Source organism: Lactuca virosa, chromosome 4 (assembly GCF_052849685.1).
Source record: "Lactuca virosa cultivar CGN04683 chromosome 4, Lactuca_virosa_CGN04683_v6, whole genome shotgun sequence".
NCBI lineage: Eukaryota > Viridiplantae > Streptophyta > Magnoliopsida > Asterales > Asteraceae > Lactuca > Lactuca virosa.
In genome coordinates, this window is record NC_136429.1 from 46,383,743 (window position 1) to 46,396,870 (window position 13,128).

Genomic DNA, 13,128 nt, shown 5'->3' on the forward strand with positions numbered 1-13,128 from the left:
TGACTTATGGATTTTGATTAGTTTGACTTTTACTTTGACCAAGTTTGACCCAGGGGTATTTTGGTTGGTGTTGAGAATTGGTCTTTTGGATGGTGATATAGATTTGGTATTTTGGTTGGATAGGTGTCGGTTACAGCTGAGATTCAGAGTCGGGACCTCATTAGCTATTGATCAGATGGAGATGTGAGTTTTTCCTCACTGTACTTACGGGTCGAAGGCACCAGGGCCGGCACGTTGGATTGATATCCTGTCATACACTGATATGATGAGTATGGAATAAATCTGCATGATTATATTCTAGTTGCCGATATGCTAGTCTGGTAGATCTACATGACTGCCTGTGATTCTGTTTGCCAGTTTACTGATTATATGTTTATATGTTATGTTATATGTCGACATATTGGGTTGGTTTGAGGTTTTACTGATTTGTGTTGTAGCCAACAAACCCTGGAGCATTCGAGATATGAGCTGAGGGCCGTGTAGGGCATGCCAGACTCATACTAAGGGCTCAGTAGCATTCCAGATACGAGCTGATGATCGGTTGGTATGCCAGACTCATACTGAGGGCTGAACATTGGTATTCCAGTCCGATGACTGATTGGATCAGGAAGAAATCCATACATAAGCTGTGGGCCTAGAGGGCAAGCCAGACTTATGTTTTGGGCTCAGGAGCAAGCCAGATATGAGCGGTGGGCCTGATAGGCAAGCCAAACTCATACTGTGGGTTAAATGGTAATCCAGTATTTTAGTTATGGACCCAGTGCATGATGCTATTTGTATATGTTACCTATTTGTGTGCTGGTACTTTGGGGGAACTCACTAAGCTTTGTGCTTACAGTTTTGGTTTATGGTATCAGGCACTTTAGAGGACCGTGGAAAGGCGAAGGTGTGGCTATACATATCCTTGGTTTCACAACTGATTGGATCTTGGGAGACTCTGATTTTAAATAATGTTTTGTAAACAATGGTTTTGTAAACACTTTTATTAGTAAATGGGTCGTTTTGAAAGGTTTAAATTTTTTGAAAATTTTGGAATGTTACAAAACATTCCTTGAAGAGCTAAAACAAATATTGAAAAGTTCGTGCGGATTTCCAACAAGAAAAACTTCATAGAGTAGGACTCAATTTATCTGTTGTTTCCCGATCAACGAAAGCATCACAACTCCAATTCTAAATGTACTAGAGTAAGAAAACATTATTACTCCACATATTACGAGGTGTTATCATCCATCTTAGTTTTGAAATGATTTTCAAGATATGATTCACAGTTACTAGAGCATGGCTCTAAAACTTGATTGGAACAAAGTATGATTCATCTTTGATCCAATAATTTCCAACAATGTTCGAGTCCTATTATTAGTCATACAATTGCACTAAGATGTTATAGGAGGATTTTGTGATACAATTCCACAATTACTAGGATGATCATAAAACATGATACTAAATAACTCTCATTTCCTTTCAGATTGAAGTATCTTTTATCTTTCTGCCACTCATGAACTTTTCAAAATATTAGAATTCTGTCTAATCTTATAAACACAATCATATTTACTAAAACATCAGTAAATCATGACGAATAGAGTTATCGTCACTTGTGGTGGATCTGAAGATTCCATATCAATATGTACTAGATCCATTAGTCCTTCACTTGCCTCATATAAGCGTGTAAACAATGAATTAAGTCATAGTTTTCCAATGAACAAGATTCTCATATATTATACAACTCGAATTATACGACACCAAGTATCTGTCCAGTTGGAGATGAGATTTATTTTTACTTGGTTAATTACGAAAATACCACAAGTGATATCATAAGAATCAAATCCATAATTAATATTGCTATAATTAGAAACATAACCAACGCTTTCATTAATGAATATTGGAACTTGTCCTTACAATGCATGAAATAAAAAACTATATTTCTAGATATAACAATCTATTAAATTATCCTAACTCCCTAGCAGTAGCTCCAAATTCTGACCATCGAACCATGTAACGAAAGTTCATTTCCCACGATCAGATTTAGCTCACTACGCTTAAGCTTCCTTCTTTCTTTTAGATCCTACAATACCATCGAAATGTGATCATCACATTATGTATTAAGAGTCGAAGAATAGGAACTTATGGAGTTAGATAATGGATGTACCTAAAGAAGAGTCACACGACTTGACTTTACTATCTCTAAGATCTTTCAGGTATTTTGGGCAGCTTCGCTTCTAATGTCCTTTCAATTGGCAGTAGAAAGAAATGGACTATTTGGGTTTAACACATGGAATGATTCCAAAACAAGACTTTATATTTACCATATGATCAAATGCTTTGATCTTGGATGATCCCCTTTTACTGGGAAGAGAAATATTTTCTGGACCACCAATGTCACCATTGCCAATGTCCATGGAAACCTTGGAATCAGACCCTATAAGTATCTCTACTTCAGATGTTTTCTTAAGTATTTCTGCCTCAGCAACACCCAACATTTGGGTCAAATCAGTTAGGGTCACATAGAGATTCCTCATATGAAAGTTCTTAACGAACTGACCATATGACTCAGGAAGAGAATCAAGAACCAAATCATTGGCTTGCTCCTGTGGGAATACGACACCCATTCTCTCCAATCTGTTAATGTATGATTTCATCTCAGAAAATGTGCACACACATAATTTCCATGTTTATGTTTACATGCCAATAGGGCTTTAGTCGTTTCATATCTTCCAACTCGAGCATAACGTGACATTAGGATAGTCACAGGAGGAGGAGGTGGAAGCGTTGAAGAAGGACGATGTCTAATTCAACCATTAGCCATCCCTTTAGTACCAGAAGTACCATAAACTAGAAACATAATTGTAAGCACAAAGCTTACTGAGTTTCCCCAAAGTACCACATACCAAACATACGAATATGGGCCCCGCCTTGGGGTATATTGCAACCCAATAAACAAATATGGGCCCTGCCTGAGGGCCTCGCCCTGGGGTATATTTCAACCCGAACATGCCATACTGGGCCCCGCCCTGGGGTATATTTCGACCCGACATACCATAGTGGTCCCCGCCCTAGGGTATATTTCAACCCGATCATACAAACAAGTATACATCACATAGCAGCTAGCATGTATACAGTGATAAAACTCACCTCACAGACAGATGAGAAAATGGAAATAGCACGCTGCTTCGAAATCAACTCTACCAGTGACCTTTACAAAAGAGTAACCAAAACTGAGTATATAAGTCAAAATACCCAAAATACCCCTAAGTCCAACCTTGGTCAAAATCCAGGTGAAAGTCAACTGAGTCAACCCGGTGAATATGCTGGACGTTCCCAACTCGTACGCGGGGCGTACTGCTTGCTTGGCCAAACATCGAAGGGCTGACCTTGAACGTGCAGCGTACCCTTTGGTACGCCCAACGTTTGTAGCTGCCGCCCACTCAATCCATTAAGTGCTTAATCCTTAAGCACTTATGTCCAAAATCTAGACCTAGACCCTAAAATGTGTTCTTAACCATAAAGTTTCCAACTTTATTGTTTTGCATTGCTAATAAGACCTTATCCCCAAAACCCTAGCCTCTTGACCCATTAAGACAACCTAGATCATCCATGGGAACGAAATAATGTCCAAGATCATATTTTTATGGCTTAACACAACCTATACCATCTGAAAGGACAACTCAAACATCTTGGAGTGCTCCATACTCACAAGGATGAAGATTTGGGACAAAAGGTGCCAACTTTAAGCTAAACTAGATCTTAATGAAATATACATCAAGGTTGGAGGTTTATACCTTTAAAAGATGCACAAGAGAGAGTAGTTGTTGGGTCCAAAGCCTTGAGTGAAACACCACAACTTCTAGATTCCTCCTTCACCACTAAGAACACTAAAATGGCTCTCCAAGCTTCAAAGCACACTCACACGCTTTAGGGTTTCGAGATACAGATGGAGGCTGAAGATAAAGGAGGGTATGGGGCTATAATGATGTTTAAATAGGGTCCAAACCCTAAAATTTAGGGTTTGCACCTTGGCCCCGTACCCCTAGCGTACGAAACGTATGCCCAACGTACGAGAGCCCTGCCTAAAAATTACGAAAATGCCCCGTGGGACTAAATTTGCAAACCAAACTCAAATCAAGGGTGAAATTTGAAAATACCTGAAAATCAAGATGTTACAACTCTCCCGTACTTGAACTAGACTTCATCCTCGAAGTCTGCTGTCACGAATAAATCAGGTTAGTGCTCTCGCATCTCTGCCTCAGGCTCCCACGTCCATTCGGAACCCCTCCGATGCTGCCATTGGACCTTGACTAGAGACACTTTTTTGTTGCGCAGGGCCTTCATCTTCCTATCCAAGATTGCCACTGGTCTCTCCATATAATGCAGGCGTTCATCCACTTGAATATCGTCCAAGGGAACAATCGGAAACTCATTAACCACACACTTCCTAAGATGAGATACATGGAAGGTGTTGTGAATCTGGCTGAGCTCATCGGGAAAATCCAACCGATATACAACCTTGCCCACCCGGGCAGAAATCCTGAAGGGACCAATGAATCTAGGGCCCACCTTGCCCGCTTTCGAAATCGGTTGAAACCTTTGTAAGGTGACACCTTCAGAAGCACCAAATCTCCCACCTGAAACTCGAGGTCCGAACGTCGACGAACTGCATAACTCTTCTGCCGGCTTTGCACAACTCTCAACCTGTCGCGTACCTTCCGAATCAATTCAATGATCTTGAGTACCACCTTAGTACTCCCCATGACCCGATGCCCGACCTCCCCCCAGCATACCGGGGTCCTACACCTCCTTCCATATAACATCTCAAACGACTGTTGGTCAATACTGGAATGATAATTGTTGTTGTTGGAGAACTCGACCAGTGGAAGGTAAGTATCCCAACTCCCTCCAAAATCTATTACACAAGCCCGAAGAATATTTTCGAGCGTCTGAATCGTTTGCTCGCTTTGGCCGTCCATATGGGGGTGGTATGTTGTAGTAAAATGCAACTGAGTACCCAACTCCTCGTGAAACCTCCTCCAAAACCTGGAGGTGAAACGAACATCCTGATCCGAAGCCACCAAAACTGGCACCCCGTGCCAAACTACCACCTACCGAATGTAGATGTCAGCTAACTCCTATGCAGATATACTCTCGGCAATCGGTATGAAAGGTGAACTCTTGGTCAATCTATCAACAACGACCCAGATAGAATCAACTCCACGTGTCGTCCTGGGTAGCTTGGTGATGTAATCCATAGTAATCTCTTCCCATGTCCACATGGGAATGGATAATGGTTGCATCTTGTCGTGGGATCTCTAATGTTCGGCTTTGATTTTCCTGCAAGTCAGGCACCGCTCAACAAACCAAGATATTTACCTTTTCATACAGGGCCACCAATAACCCAACTTCAGACCCCTATACAACTTCATGGTCACGGACTTACGGCTCAAAGCATCGGCCACCACATTGGCCTTCCCAGGGTAGTACAGGATCTCGCAATCATAATCCTTTACCACATCCAACCATCTCCGCTGCCACATATTCAAATTCGGCTGATCCAGCAAGTATCTCAAACTCTTGTGGTCAACGTAAATAGTACACCTAACCCCATACAGATAGTGCCTCCAAATCTTGAGGGCAAAAACCACAACCCCTAAGTCCAAATCATGCATAGGATAATTCGCCTCATGAGGCTTCACCTGCCTCGAAGTGTAAGCAATCACATGACCCCTCTGGATAAGGAAAACTCCCAAACCCAAAATAAAGGCATCCCAATAAACCACAACATCATCCAAACCCTCGGGTAGCGCAAGAATTGGGGCCTCACACAATATTTTCCTTAGAGTCTCAAAAGCCAACTGCTGATCAGGCCCCACCGAAAAACCACATTCCTTCTCGTCAAGCGGGTCAAAGGCATTGCAATCTTGGAGAAGTCCTGAATAAATCTCTGATAATACCCTGCGAGGCCTAGGAAGATCCTAATCTCAGATGGGGTATTCGGGACCTCCCATTTCATCATGGCCTCGATTTTGGTCGGGTCAACCAATATACCCCTCTGGTTGACGATGTAACCCAAGAACTGCACCTCTCGCAACCAGAACTCACATTTGGAGAATTTGGCGTATAGTCTCTCCCTCCTCGGGGTATGCAACACCTCTCACAAGTTCTCCTCATGCTGCTCCTTGGTCTTGGAGTAGACCAGAATATCATCTATCAACACTATCACTAACCGATCCAGCATCGGCCTGCAAACCTGATTCATGAGATCCATGAACGCTGCCGGTGCATTTTTGAGCCCGAAAGGCATCACCACGAACTCATAATGACCATAACAAGTCTCAAAGGCTGTCATCTACATATCATCATCCCTGACCCTCATCTGATGGTACCCTGACTGTAAATCAATCTTGGAAAACCAAGATACACCCTGAGGTTGATCAAATAAATCACCAATCCTCGGAAGTGGGTAATGGTTCTTCACCATTAACTTAATCAACTCCCGGTAGTCAATGTACATCCTGTGTGAACCATCCTTCTTCTTTACAAACAAGATCGGTAATCCCCAAGGAGAGCTGCTCGGCTGAATAAACCCCTTGTCTAGCACCTCCTGAAGCTGCGTAGACAACTACTGCATCTCTAGTGGTGCCAAGCTATACGGTGCCTTGAATATCGGAGCCGCACCAGGAACCAGATAAATCTGAAACTCGACATGCCTCTCGGGAGGCACTCCTGGCAAATCCTCAGAAAATAGATTGGAAAATCCCGAACAATGGGCACGCTACTCAACTTCGTCGTTCCCTCAACTCGATTGTTTGCAACATAAGCTAGGAACCCATAACAACCCTGTTGAAGATATCTCATGGCCCTCACAACTAAACAGAGATTCTGCCTATGCGAAGCTCCCTTGCTAGGAATAACCAGTTCTCCCCCACTTGGGGTTCAAACTCTCACTAGCTGACGATTGCAATCAATCATGGCCATATTGGGGCCCAACCAATCCATCTCGATGATAACCTTCGATCCTCTTAATGGAATCGACACCAAATTAATATATTAACTCTTACTAAACAGATTCAGGACACATCCGCGATGAACCCTCAAAGCACTCACGGTACGATCATCTGTAATCTTAACCTCCAATGGAACATCCAGAGTCCCGCGAGCATCACAAAACTTCTTGCTAAGTGCAAGATATACAAAGGATCGAGTAGCAACCGAGTCAAACAGAACATGAGCAGACATACCATTGACCAAAAAGGTCTATATACAAGATCAAATATAATCATAAGCATAAATAAGGAAAGCAATAAAAGATAGAAATGAGTCACATACCCGTAACCACATCCGGTGATGTACGGGCCTCATCGGTGGTCAGCTAAAATGCCTTACTCTTCACCACATTTGCCTCTGCCTTGCCCTAACGGCCATCAGTAATGCCCAAGGTGGCTGGCGCAGGCGCTGCCACTGCTCCTCCGGACAATCTCATACAATCGGTGTAACGCCCGGGTTTCGGGGCTAAGCATTTTTAGACGATGTAATAGTCTAGGTCAACTATTGTAACTATTTTTGAAGTAATAAAGATGAAATATTTGAGTATTATGTGAATTATGTGAATTTATATGCTTATTATTTATTTATAAAGATATAATTAATAAGGATAAAAATAAGCGTCAAAATTAAAGTGTGAGATAAACTCGATATCGTTACATAATGTTGTAGTGGTCGAAACAAGGATTCCGGGGATATAAAGAATGCCAAAATCCGAGTTATAACGAAGAAGTTACGACCCGTCGAAATTTCGCGAGGGAACCGGCACGACACCGGGAGACGTACAAAGTGAATTAATGATAGAGCGAATTTTAGCCTTAGCGATCTAAACGAAAGTCGTAGAAAACATTAAACCGAGAGCGTGCATAAAAAGAACGCCCAAATCTGACTTCGTATGAGGAAGTTATGATTTTTCGAAGTTTCGGCTTAGCGGTGTACAGCCCGAAGTTCGAATATTAGATCGAGCGATTTTTATCAGACACAACCTAAACGAGAATCGAAGATCTCGTTAATAGTAGCGTAACGATGAAAAGACAGACGAAAACGGACGCCGGATGAAGAAGTTATAAGATTTTAACGGACCAATCCTGTCCCGCCCTGTTAATAATATAACTTTTAAAATAATTTCAAAATTAGCCGACGGAGTCTAAACGAAAGTTGTAGAGTACGTTCCCGCCTACACGTGGATATAAAGAACGTCAAAAATGGAGCTCGTACTCGAGAGTTACGAATTTTTAAATATTGCACTTGAATTTGCGAAGCTGTGATGACGTGGCAACATCTGGTCCATCCATCGCTGATCAGGCCTCGCTTCGGATCACGCCACGTAGCCTCGCAAACTACGCCCCGCGTCCGAGTTCGGTACGCCTAGCTTACGCTTCACACTCCTCGGCCCAGCAAGCTCCACGTCGCACCACCCGGAGGCCGCCACCTCGCACCTTATCCGAACTACGTCCAGCGTAGTTGAGTTGTACGCCCAGCGTACGGTCCGAAGTCTGGGCTATAAATAGATGGCCGAGGCTGCCCACTTTTTCACACCATTCTTCATTCTCTCTCTAACTTCTTTCTCTCTCTAAGGGTCCTAAACCCCCCAAAAGCCTAGGAAACATTCCTAGCACTTGAAGAAAGCCTCGGAGAGCCCAGAGTCTTCAAGAAAAAGAGTTTTTCGGTTTGAAACTCTGCCCGCGCGGAGCCCGGTTTTCAAGCAAACTTCCCAGTTTCGTCAAAGAAGATTATTTTTAGAAGCGAGATGCTATCCAAATCAATCCGTATCAGGTGAGTGTATAGTCACTTTCATCTTACACATAGATATGAAGTATTTTATTTAAATTATGTGCTATGTGTATATATATGTTATCTGTTTACCTGAGATGTTTGTTGGATGAAAGATCTATACTTTTTTTTTTCAGATCTGAAACTTTTACCTTCAGATCTACACTTTATCTTTCAGATCTAAGACTTTTCTTTTAGATTTGAGACTTTTTCTTTCAGATCTACACTTTCTCATCTTAGATCTAAGCTTTTTCTTTAGATCTAAACTGTGTACCTTGAGATCTACGTTAGATGAAAGATTTGAACTTCTTTCCTTCGGATCCGAACTTTTTCTTCAGATCTAGACCGTGTATATATTTTATGCTTTGAAAGTCATGCTGGATGAAAGATGAAAACATTATTTTTTTCTGATCTATACTATATAAATATTTTATGCTTTGAAAGTTATGCTGGATGAAAGATGTAAACATTGTTTTTCAGATCTGGACTGTGTATGTATTTTATATCTACAAATATGTTGGGTAGAACAATGGATAGATGAAATAGATGATGTGTATTAAAATGATGAGAGGCCTCGATGTTTACGATGTTTAAGATGATCTAGTCGTCTAGCGGAGTATAGATGACGACCACGGACTTTTCTAGGCAGTCCAGTGGAACGCTAGCAGGCTCGCAACCTGTAGGTGTTTTTGAAGATGTACTCCATCCCCCCATGGTTGCCTTACAGACACATATGGCAGAGGAATCCCCTTAGAAGTAGTGTCCATCCCGATGAAATTCCTTAGGATAGGTCCCTTATAATAGATGCTTTAGGGACGTAAAGTGGGGATAACGGGAACGGGTAATTGGGTTAGCAATTTGATGAAAATAAATAATGAATTTATTATTGTGGGTTGAAAACCCTATATGCTCACCAGGATCCCCAGCCCGAACCACTCAGTTTCTTGTATTACAGGTTGTGGCAAAAGCATAGTTGGATGATTTGACGAGAGATTACGGGTTCGAGGCCAGATAGTGTTTTGTGGCCTAATATGTTTATTTCGTTTTGGTTTATGCTTATGGTCTGTATCGATGATTGACATCTCGAGTTTTTGTAATGTAATGAAAATACATTTCTTTAAGAAATGCTTTGACAAAATTTATATCATATTTTGTTTTGGGAACAAATTCCGCAATACTTTTCTTAAGAAGTTACTTTGATTTTTATTAAAAATCATAAACGAAATCGGTCTTTTCTGGCCGTAAAAAAAAGGGATGTCACAGTTGGTATCAGAGCATTAGTTTAAGCGAACTATGAATTTGTAGGATTTCTAGACTTAAACTTAGAATGCTAAGCGATGATCCTGAGATGAGTGTCTTCCATATTTTAGACACGAGCACTAGTTTATTTTAGGAAAGATGCCTAAAATGCTTTTATGTGCTAAATGCTTTATGCTTTCCTTATGTGTTATTATTTGTTCGGATCTATGGTCTGTTGCCGACCGGATCTGGAAACCTTATGTGTTTAGGATTCTAAGCGTACGAGTACGATATTAGAACTAGCATGTAACGTTTCGGAGTGATAAGGGGACATTAAACGTCTATCGTGAATAAAGATCTAAATCCACCTAATTTGGTGTATAGATCGAAATGGAAAAGACTCGAAGTGGAGCTTGAAACGCAAATGAAAACAGGAATCAGCGGCCTCGTCCCAAAGTGATTGAGCAGGTGCCGATAGTCGAAGTTGCACCTGAGCCAGTCACAATGGCTGGAGTTCAAGCCATGATTCGGGCTATGATGGCGGAACAGAGGGAAGAAATGAGACAACTGTTGCTGGATAACAGAAGTGAACCTTCAATGCATGTTGAACAACCATAACGAAATGACAGAGAGTCTGAAGAAGGGAATAACAGCCGCACTGTCAGTCAGGTGGATCCCCCGGTGATTAGGAGGAACAACCATGATGAAGGAGACGAGAGGAACGAATGCAAGTATAAGGACTTCACAACCTGTAAGCCATCAACTTTCACAGGGAAGGAGGATCCAATTGGAGTCATGGACTGGATATCGGAGATGGAATTGGCTTTCATAACATGTGGTTGCAAAGGCAAGCTACAGACCACATTTGCAGTGCGTCAGTTCAGAGGTGGCTCTGTTCGCTGGTGGAACACCCTGGGGAAGACCCTAAGCCCAAATGAACCACTACAGCTGACTTGGGCCGAATTTTTGGTACACTTCAAGCGCAAGTACTGCTCAGCCCAAAATATGCTTGAGCTAGAGAACCAGTTCCTGACATTGAAAAAGGGAAACATGTCCATTGATGAATACACCAATGCCTTCATTGACAAAATGGAGTTTTCTTTACGCATCGTTCCAGACGAGCTGACGAAAGTTGATAAGTATGCAAAGGGACTTCCATGGGAGTACGTTGTGCCAGTCCGCCAGGCACCTACTCTGGAGGCAGCTATCTGGGCTGCCAAGTCTGTTGAGGAAATGATCAAGGGGAGAGCCGCCAGCAAGGTTGAGGTTGGCGAAAAGAGGAAGTTTGAGGGGTCGTCAAAATCTAACAAAAGGAACAAGTCTGGTTCAAAGAAATCTGGAGGAGGAGGAAAAGAAGCAAAGTGGTGCGAAAAGTGTAAAAAGAAACACTCAGGGAAATGTAGCGAGGAGGTGACTTGCTACAAATGTGGAAGGACATGGCATTACGCCAACGAGTGCACATCCAACAAGAAGGTGTGCTATGGATGTAATGAGGAAGGGAACATCGCTAAGGATTGCCCGAAGAAGAAGGAGGCGGCAATGCCCAATGTCCCACCAGAGCCAAAAGCCAGAGCTTTCCAGATGACCCTGGAAGCCGCGAAGGAAGCAGCAGACGTCGCTTCAGGTACCTTTCTTGTAAATGGATTGCGTGCCAATATATTGTTTGATTCTGGAGCGTATTACTCCTTTATATCACATAAATTTGGTGAAAGACTAGCATTGCCTATAGAAAAACTCGATGATGCCCTAGTTGTAGAAGTTGCCAGTGGAAAATTCATACCTGTTAGCAATTGCATTAGGAATATCGTCATCCACTTGAACGGAAACGAATTCCACGAGGAGCTGTTACCTATTGAGGTGAATGGTTTCGACATCGTACTGGGAATGGATTGGCTTAGCGCCAACGATGCTGAGATTCTGTGCAAGAAGAAGATGGTAAGAGTGAACCCGCCTGGGAAAGAGTCATTTGTGGTCTACGGAGACAAACGTAGAGTGAATTCTAGAATCATTTCCCTAATGAAAGCCAGAAAATGCTTGTCCAAAGGATGCACATCATACTTGGCATTTGTGATCGATGCTAAAAAAGAGAAGAAGGAGATGCAAAATATACCAGTTGTGTGTGACTATCCGGAAGTCTTTCCCGAAGACCTTCCTGGATTGCCCCCTGATAGACAAGTGGAGTTTCGAATAGACTTGTTACCAGGAACAACACCAATAGCAAAAGCAATGTACCGATTAGCACCGACGGAGATGAAGGAGCTTATGACGCAACTTCAGGAGTTATTGGACAACGATTTGATTAGACCTAGTTCATCACCCTGGGGAGCTCCGGTGTTATTCGTGAAAAAGAAAGATGGAAGCATGAGGATGTGCATAGATTACAGAGAGCTGAACAAGGCAACGGTGAAGAACAAGTACCCATTTCCGAGGATTGATGACCTTTTCGATCAGCTGTAAGGTTCGAGTTATTTCTCCAAGATCGATCTTAGTTCAGGATATCATCAGCTGAAGGTGCGAGAACAAGATATTGAGAAAACCGCGTTCAGAACAAGATATGGGCACTATGAGTTCTTGGTTATGTCGTTTGGACTAACCAATGCTCCAGCAGCATTCATGGATTTGATGAACAGGGTTTGTAAACCGTTCCTCGATAAATCTGTAATAGTGTTCATAGATGACATTCTGGTTTACTCAAAGAGCCATCAGGAGCATGCAAAGCACCTGCGAGAAGTGTTAGAAGTTCTGAAGAAGGAGAAACTGTACGCAAAGTTCTCCAAATGTGATTTTTGGATTCGAGAAGTCCAATTCTTGGGTCATGTGGTTAACCAAGAAGGGATCATGGTTGACCCAGCAAAGATTGAAGCTGTGATGAAGTGGGAGCGACCAAAGAGTCCTACGGAGATCCGAAGCTTTTTGGGATTAGCCGGATATTACCGAAGGTTTATCCAAGGCTTTTCATCGATAGCTACTCCATTGACAGATTTGACCCATAAAGGAGCTACTTATACTTGGAGTGAGAAGCACGAAGAAGCATTCGAGAAGTTAAAGAATAATTTGTGTGAAGCACCGATTCTTTCTCTGCCC